Here is a 9,779-nt window from a genome sequence, read left to right as displayed (position 1 = left end):
TCTGAAGTGTGAGGTGAACACCACAGCTAAGAGTTCCTGTCTGGTGGTGCAGTAGTTCTTCTTGGTAGCCGACAGATATCTGCTGCCATATGCCAGGACTCTCTCCTCCCCCTCCTGTATTTGAGAGAGAGCAGCACCAATACCACAGTCACTGGCATCACCATCAAGGAGCAACTCACCGCTATCCAGAGGGTAGCCGAGGACAGGCACTGATGTTAGGCGTCGTCTGAGTTCTTCAAAAGCCTCCTGGCATTGAGTTGTCCAGTAAAACGTGCATACTTTTTGGTGAGCTCGTGGAGTGGCTTGGCAATGGTGGCAAAATTTTCCACATAACTGCGATAATATGAAACCAGCCCCATAAACTGCCGCACCTCCCCCACGTTTTGAGGCATGGGCCACTCCTGTATCTGCTGAATCTTCTGGGGGTCTGTGGCAACAAATTCAGCCGAAACTTTGTGGCCTAGAAAAATTACTTGATCCCAAAACAGGCAGCATTTGGAGGGTTTGAGCTTGAGCTTAGCTGCACGCAGCCTGGTGAACACATGCTCCAGTCATTCCAACATCTGACCAGTGTTTTGTCCTAGAACTATAATGTCATCGAGATAGACCAAACAGGTCTCCCATTGCAACCCTGTCAGGACACGGTCCATGAGCCTTTGGAAAGTGGCTGGAGCATTACACAGTCCAAAAGGCATCACGTTCCATTCAAAAAGCCCTTTACGTGTGCAGAATGCAGCGGTTCTTCTTGCCTGAGGTGTCATTTCCACTTGCCAGTATCCAGATGTTAGGTTGAGTGTGATGAAGAACTTCACAGTGGAGAGGGTGTCCAGAGACTCTTGAATCAGAGGCAGTGGGTACGCATTCTTAATTGTTTGTTCTTACTTGAGATGGATTGCTGTCGATGTTTCTCGGATGGCTCCCACTGGGACAGGTCGCAGCCCTCATGCACCATTGGTAACCTGGCCCCCTGAGATGTCAAGTTGTGTGTGGTGGGCTGCATCAATTGTGTGACCGCACGGGCAGCCATCCTTGTCGCTTCATATCTTTGGGCTATTCCATTATCCAATGCAAGGGTGCACGGTCGCTCCTAACAGTTTTTGGATCAGATCAGGGTCTGCTAGAGCATTAAAGAAAATCTCCACACTGATGTGATCTTGCTCCCTCTCTGTACAGTTGGCATAAACAACAGAGACCTTTTCATAGATGCCATCTCTTAGTACATGTAGAGCTTCTCCAGTTTTCTTGACTCTTTGCTTCAGTTTGATGCCAATAGCTGCAGCATGTTCCGAACAAGGTCCGTAAGCAGCTTCGACCTCCTCAACAATCTGCCGATAGCTCCAATCAGCTGATCTGGGATTCTTATGGACAATGGCTCCAGCCGGACCAGTGAGGCAGAACCTTAACTGGACAGCTTCCGTCTTTTCAGTCCAGTGATTAGCCTTAGCACAGCATTCAAACTGGTAAAAGAAGCCTTTCCATGAACCTGTTCCATCAAAATGGCCTGGCCGCAGTATTGGAATCTTCTCATTACATGTTTGACACTCACTGCTGCCTATGTCATTCAATCCATGCACAAGATTAAAGGAACCGGAGTGCTGATCACAGACTGTATTTTGCAGCTGGGGTGAAATACAAAATCTGTGGTTGTTCTCTACTCTGCCAAATGGTGCTACAACATGATGTATGGAGCCTCCGCGCATGTGAGGGAAATCCAGTCGTGCAGGTGGACAAATTTGTAGTGTGTGGCCAAACCCCTCTGACTGATGAATAAGTGGTACCGTGTTGGTCAGAGATGAAGCTACACAGCGTTCCCAGTTCGGTGCAGTAAGCGGGGAAAGAGGAAATCTGTCAACAGCACGTACACCTCGGCTATCAGCCTTATTATCCATATAACATGTCGTCACATGAGGCGTGGATGCTACGTTTCCAGCGCCACCATGACTTGGATAGAAATGGGCTAAAGTCTCACCGCAGTTTGTTAAAGGGGTTGTAATGTTCTGATGGCGGCGGGGTAAGCGGCCATGGTAGAGCGTAATCAGCAGCTTCGCTCGCGGCTGGAATTAATTCCATACTCGTCACCCGCTGATCATCACCACGCTACTCCATTTCATCACACAAACCCGCATTGTCCTGTCGGGTCTCTTCTATATCCATCAGGAAGGGGTTTAAGCTTACTCTTTGGCTCCTTCCCTCCAAGTGCGTTGATACTTCGGCAGCAGCATTGGCGCCAGTCACAGCCATCTTGGGAACTCCCACAAAGTTCTTTCAGCTTGCTTCATCCATTTCTTGCCATTCCCCACCCCGTTTCTTTTGTTCTTTTTTTTTCTAGCAGAGTGATCCCGGAGCGAGCCCCCAGTGTTACCTAAGTAAGTCCAGAACAGGCTGGTGTCTACTTTGGCTTGTTTGCTGGTAACAAGCTCATAGGTCCTGCTCTGCTGGCAGCAAAACAAGGAAGAGGCAGATGAAAGCTTGTAGAACTTTCTTCCTCTTGGCAAGGTGAGCAACAACAACTACTCCACAGCTCGAGTCTCTCAAGCTAACACACTCCACTCTTCTTCTTCCTGCTCCTATCCATTGCTCTCCCACCCGCCCCCCCTAGGGAAAGGCAGGGCCTGTAACACAGAGATATTCAGTGGCGTACACTGGACTGTTTGATATCAGACAGAATGGATTGGAGAGGAACAACCGCATACCCATCATAACCTAAAGAACCAGACATCAGTCTCTTCATCCCTCAATCATTCCTGAGACCGAAAAATAATATAAATTGGCAATTTAAAGAACAAATCATACAAATAGATTAATAGATTAATAAATAAATTAATAAATATTGTGAAGTGAAACCGTTTTATTAGGATTGTGTAGGAAAAATCATTGATATTTCTTATAAATATAGTGTTTTGTGGTCAATATTATTTCACCATTGTATTAATGTGGGTGACCAGATTGGATAGACTTCCTATCAAGCTATAAGAATGAAAGAAAACATGCAGCCCATAGGCGGTTCTAGACACAGGCTAACAGAAGTGGCTCTTTGGCTCACTTATATATTAAATGATGAAATATTGCCCTGTCTTTTGTTTCATTCTTTTTTAATTGCACTGTAGGCAGCAATTTATTCACATATATGTACTTTTATTATTATTGATACGTTATTAAAGATGAGTTGTACAAGTTTATGTCATAGTGGGGGGTGGTGTGGGGAGTCGCCGAAGCAGTGGCGCCGGATTCATTTTGAGGTGGGGGAGCTATGGGTGTTTCGTCACCTCTGTTACGCACTTTGAATGTCAGGCGCGCACACTTGTTCAATTGATATGATGGGCACGTGTCAATAAATTCAGTGGGTTTGTCCAAAGTAAACAGTAAACATCCCTTAACTGGAGGACAATGTTTTTGGGTCTACATGCGCTGCAGTCATAGTGATCTGGTGGAAAATAAGTTGTCGGTGGGGAACATGCAGAAGGCAGCTTTACACAGAGCATTTAGATGGCGAATGGACTTTATTTCATTTTCCGAAAAGGAGTCTGGAAAAATGTAAAAGGGGATAAATACCTGCAAACCGACCTAAGAACAGCTGAATACAGAGATCGACGGTATTAAAACACTGTGTTTGTATGAAGGTTTTGTCATCATTACATCATTGGTATGAATGCACCAGCACCCGGTGAAACAGTTGTCCAACCGGGTGACCCGTCAGCTCTTCAGTTCACCACCAAACCACACACACACACAAAAAGCTCATAAACCAGCAAACCGCCAGAACTGTGCACACAGTAAAAAGCTCTGGCAGGATCCAAACGACCGCTCTTAGAACTACGGGAGGATTCAAACTCCACTCATTCATTTTTAGCTTACAGAAAAAGAGCCAAGTTGCCAATTTACAAAAGTAAACTGATCAATAACATTTAGGCTTTGGCGTATTCACCCCCACAGACTCACACAGACTCGCTACCTACAAGATGTTTTGACACAATATAACTTTTTTATTACTCCTAATGTTGTTAATAGTAACAACATTTTTATTAGATAATAAAAAATAAAAAAAAATTCTTTTCTGTTTTAATTAAATCAATCAATGAATCAATCAAATTTTATTTGTATAGCACATTTCAGCCGCAAGGCATTTCAAAGTGCTTTACAATCATTACAAACACAGAAACACAAAGCAATATAGAATCAATAATCAAAACACAGCATTAAGTCAGGTTCCATCAATAATTTGTAATTGATTACATTTCAAATACAATCCTAAACAGGTGGGTTTTAGTTGAGATTTAAAAGAAGTCAGTGTTTCAGCTGTTTTACAGTTTTCTGGAAGTTTGTTCCAAATTGATATTTATGGGCTACTGATGGCTGATTGGCTTTTGGAAGAGCAAAGAAGAAAAAAAGAATAATGCTATTATTTTCAACCTGAGCAAAAATGATCTGCTCTACGCAAAGTGTGGGGGAGCATTTGGGTCCGGACCCGTAAACGGACATGGCCTGATGTTCTTTTTATTTTTTGTCACCCCCAATGCCATTAGAAAGAAAACATTGTCACAGTGCTATATATGGTGACAAATACAGAAATCTCATTTAATTTTTAGGCAGAATTGATCAAAGTTCAAGCCTTTTTTCAGATGTGAGGCCGGTTTCACGATCCCAACCCGACCCAAAGCTGCCGCATGTGTGTAAACCTTTGGGTGACTGTTATGATCTGGAGCCTTAAATTTGGTCCAGATCTCAGTGCTGTAGGTTTAGTCTGTACCTCTGTCTGTATATAAACACAGACTCATGTCAGTCACGGATTGCCCGAGTGATTTGCCCGCCTGTGTAAATGTCTGTGGGACCAGCCGACGGGCAGCCAGGGTTGTAAAGTGTGGGGCCAATGGCCCTCTGGTCCCCATTGTTCCGGCGCCTATGCGCCGATAACATGTTTGCATACACCTCAGAAAGTATGTAGATGAGCCCCTGATTTCACATATGAACATAGAAATGCTGGGAAATGAGCTGAGCTCACAACAAACACATTTGAAATAAAAACTTTTTAGACTGAACAGTTCGTACAGTTACAGCAGTTAGAAACATCTCACCTCTCTGATGGTGGAGATCCAGGAGATTTAAAGTCAATGTGTTTATCATTTGACCTGTTGCTCTTCATGGACACACAGCTGGACTCTGGTTCTGGTTTGAGTCTCTGATGGATCCTGATAGAAAAACTCATGTTAAGAATCTTCTGTGGAGTAGATTATTTTTTTAATCTACTCCACAAACAGATCATCAACCAGATGTTTTAAATTATTCCCATCAGAACCGGTCCAATCCTCCAACATGTTCCTGATCATTGATCCTCCTGAATAATGTCCAGCCTTGTTTAAAGAGCAGAAAGATCTGATTCTGAAACAAACATGTTGATTTGAAATGACTGAGAGGAGAATCTGATGGAGCTTCATTCAGAACCAGATGGTCAATTATAAACCATCTGGTTCTGGATGAGATCCACATGAGATAATCCACCATGTTGGATAATGTTTGAAGCTCAGAGTTGAACCTGAAATCATGAAATTAAATTTAAAACTTTTTTTCTTCAGTATTAATCTGTCAGATTTAAAGAACAATCCAAATATCAACCTAGAAAAGAAATTCACTTCTGCCTTCATGTTTGTGTGTTAATATTAATCTTAACTAAATAAATGAGTCTGTTTCATCTGGAAGAAATAGTTTGATGGAGAAAAGGATAAAACACATTTAAATATTTGTGCTTCAAGTCTCATGTCAGTATAATACTTAATATATCTATGTCCTTATTTGTTATTCTTTACATATATTTTAGAGGTTATAGCAGAAATGTATGTTAATTCTGGTTAAATATTTTGTTTCCTGTAATTCACTAGCAGTATTATTTTACTTATGGTCTCAATATCTGGCCAGTAGGGGGGAGTATCACTATAAGAATGATGATTAAATTGATCTCAGTAAAACATCAGATCAGATATTGATATTTCTGTTTACTAGATGGACCCGGATATGCACTGGGTAAAGAATGTGGATCTAAACAGACCTGTTTTATTCACTGATGTTCTTCTATCAGTGAGAATGCATTATTAAGATCCTGTTGATGATTTTTGGTCTTTACTTCTGCAAACTTTAACTATTTTTTTCAATGTATCTATCAAAATGTTCGGCTCCTTCTGCAGAACTGTGCTATATCTTTTGCTAAATTTTACTACTGTACTTTTTGAAATATTTTAGCTTTTATGCAAAGTTTAGCCCCATAAAATCTTCAAAAGTCCACAAAATTCAAGAAAAATTTTCGTTTTCTGTCTTCAAATGATTTGGATTTTGATATTTTTTAAGATTTTTCAATGATTGCGATTTAAGCTTTATGCTGATTTTTGAATGTTTTCAGGTTTACAATGCAATCCTATGATGGAATTATTTAACTGTTGTCAGATACACACACACATACACAGATATACATACAAAGCCCTGTCACAATAAACAATAAATCAATTAATCGAATGATAAATGAAAATGATCAACCTCATTTAATTCATCACCTTTATCGTTTCTTCCTGCCTTTTCCTCTTTCTATTGATGACTCTGGATGAAAAAAGGCTCAACTCCTGTGCTTTTCACTGACTCCTCCCTTCCTCATTTCCTTAGTGTAAGGGAGGAGTGAACTACTGCATCAGGTAGTCGGATATGTCCATCTACTCTATCTAAATCTAATAACTGAACTTCCTGAGGGTTCTCAGGAGGAACAGCATCAAGGAGAAGCTGCTGGTGTCCTTCTACAAGTGCTCCATAGAGAGCATACTGACCTACTGTATCTGCATATGGTATAACAGCAGCACTACGGCTCAAAGGAAAGCTCCCCAAAGGGTTGTGAATACAGCCCAAAAAATCATTGGCTGCCCTCTCCCCTCACTGGAGGACCTGCACAGCGACCCGCTGTCTAAGAAAAGCACAACACATCACAAAGGACACTTCTCACCCCGGACCTTCTCTGTTCACACTGCTGCCTTCAGGCAGAAGATACAGAGCAACCAGAACCAGAACCAACCGTCTCAGAGACAGTTTTCTACCCGATAGCAATAACAAAACTAAATGCAATCAAAAACAACCATTAATCATCATAATGATGTATGTGAGAATGTGGCTATTCTTACTTTTTTTTTTTGCCAGTTGTTTGTTGATTCTTGCGTTGTGAATTGTGAGACAGTTATTGTTTGTTTTTGGGCATATGCACCGACTGATGGCACCCTTTGAATTTCGTTGTCCTTGTGACAATGACAATAAAAGATTTATCTTATCTATCTTATCTTATAATTATCAAGGACAATATAGTATACATACTTCATAATCTGTGCTCTTGGTTGAATGTAGTTTTTTATTTCCACTTTGGTTTTATGTTGTGTTTAATTTTTATTCAAGAGCATTTTTTTTTGTTAACGCAGACTGAGAGTCCATTTTATTTTTGGTTGTTTTGTTCATTTTGTTTACCAGTTCCAGTATTAAGTGTTGTTTTGAAAATAAAGTAATAAAGTAATATTAATTATTTTTGGCAGGATGCCTCATTATGTCATTATCATTACATAGCAGATTAAAATGGTCTTCAAATAATATTATCATTTCTCGCAATATTTTTAAGACAATTAATCACATACATACACACAGACACACACACCCCTACATACATACCTACTTACATACATACACCCCCCCCCCCCCCCACCACACACACACACACAACGGTGTAACTTTATCATGCAAGTTGGTGGGGACAAGGAGGAGTGGGAGGCGCTAATGCACCCACAGTTACTGGAAAATCTTTTCCTTTTCTGTGCCAAGAATAAAGCCAAAACGTCCATGTGAATGCCATACAATCTGTATCAATAAATTAGGACATAATTCCTGATGTGGCTTGTCAGATTAATAATACCTTTCAAAAATAACTTTTTAGCAGACATTAAACATACTACAAAAAACTTGTAATTTCTCCTGGTGATAGAATTACTAACAAAGGAACTTTTCAGCTAGCTTTTCAAGCTAAACCGCTTGCATACAGTCAGGGCCAGCCCAATGCATAAGCAAACTAAGCAGCTGCTTAGGGCCCCAACACCACTAAGGGGTCTCCCTCAGTGGAACTGATATATTTATATATATATTTTTAGTAATAATTTCTGTCATCATAACATCAAAAACACACAATTTCACTTTGAAGTGATTTGTTTTTTACAGTATATATATTTGATAATGTATGTAGAAATCATTATTTTATTGATAAAAAGAAAACAAATATATTGCTCTTGGGGCCCAATGGTGGCCACAGTAAGTACCACATGCTTCGCCGGTAACATGAGCTGCCGTGCAGTGAGCATCCAAACGTCCAAAGCTTTGGTCCAGAAGTTAAGTTAGCAAAACAATGTCTCAAAAATGACTTATCCTTCAGGGAGAGAGAAAAGAAACAGGAAGAATAGAAAAAAATCCAAGATAAAAGTTTGTCTTAATGTACCTTGGTAATGTAAATTTAATGTAAAAGATTTGTAAAGCTGCTAATAGAAAATTAGCTTGAACGGTCCAGTTCAACAGCCAAACATTTATGCTAGGCTCTTTGTGTTTGTGTGAAAGTGAGTTAAACTTTAAATGAGTTGTTTCTCATGGTTGGCTCAGTTTCCTAGTGAAGTTAAAAGAATAGTGAGAAGCTTATGTGTGTGTGCATGTATGTATGTGGATATTGGACAATTGGACATTTTTTAATCTTTTTTTGCACTTTAACTTGACTGCCAGGTCAAATTGACCCAAACACTATTTATGTAAAAAGTAACGCAGCCGGGGTTGCAATGTGTAAAATGAATACATTTTCAGTTAATATTACCTATTATGCACCTATTAAGACAAATAGAAACAATTTCATGCAAGAAAATACTTCCAACTATTAAAAAAAACAAACAAAACTTTAAAACGGGTCAATTTGACCTGCAACATAACAGGAGGGTTAAGTTGATGCCAAACAGAAGAAAATGCAATTAAGTGGTTTGTGGCTAAATGGTTATAGAAATATAATAGTTTATGCAAATTTGTCCTGATTGTAAAGTGAATTTATTCAGCTTATTTTTTTCCCTGTTATTCATCAGCAGTAATTGCTTATGTATGGTGTCAATAACTGGCCAGTAGGGGGCAGTGTCACTACCTGAATGATGATTAAATGGATCTCAGGGAAACATCAGATCAAATATTGAGATTACTCTAAACTACATGGACCTGGGGAAGCTCTGGGTAAAGATTGTAGATCTAATGGACCTGATTATCACAAAGAAATTATTTCACTAATTTTTTGCAGTACCAATTATACATTTGGACTTCACTGTCTCCATGGTACCATGTTATCTTGGAGACATCAATGTCATTGATGTAATACATATAAAAATAAAATAACCTGAAATTCTGTGTAATATCATGATAATGTTATTGTCCACATGGCCACAATGACAGATAAATATTGAACAGTTACAGCAGTTAGAAACAGCTCACCTCTCTGATGGTGGAGATCCAGGAGATTTAAAGTCAATGCGTTTATCACTTGACCTGTCACTCTTCAAGGACACACAACTGGGTTCTGGTTCTGGTTCTGGTTTGAGTCTCTGATGGATCCTGACAGAAACATGATGATTAAAACTTAATCTGTTCAGTCTGGATGAAGCAGCAAAGAGGAGCAGCAGCAGCTTCATCATCACGTCTGTTCTGGCCTGATATAGTGAACGCTGTGTGAAAAGGGCTGTGGACAGTTAGAGATG

General features: G+C 40.0%; 1 long non-coding RNA gene across 1 annotated transcript in view; it reads right to left on the bottom strand.

Annotated features, from left to right (window-relative positions):
- Positions 1–9,251, bottom strand: part of LOC114149676 (uncharacterized) — a 13,811-nt gene extending 4,560 nt beyond the window's left edge. Inside the window, exon 1 of the long non-coding RNA XR_003596556.1 lies at positions 9,238–9,251. This is a non-coding gene — a long non-coding RNA (uncharacterized LOC114149676). The remainder of the gene's footprint in view (positions 1–9,237) is intronic.
- Positions 9,252–9,779: the final 528 nt, after the last annotated feature.

Source organism: Xiphophorus couchianus, chromosome 8, assembly GCF_001444195.1.
Source record: "Xiphophorus couchianus chromosome 8, X_couchianus-1.0, whole genome shotgun sequence".
In the NCBI taxonomy this organism is placed as follows: Eukaryota; Metazoa; Chordata; class Actinopteri; order Cyprinodontiformes; family Poeciliidae; genus Xiphophorus; species Xiphophorus couchianus.
This window is presented reverse-complemented; position numbering and strand designations above follow the sequence as displayed.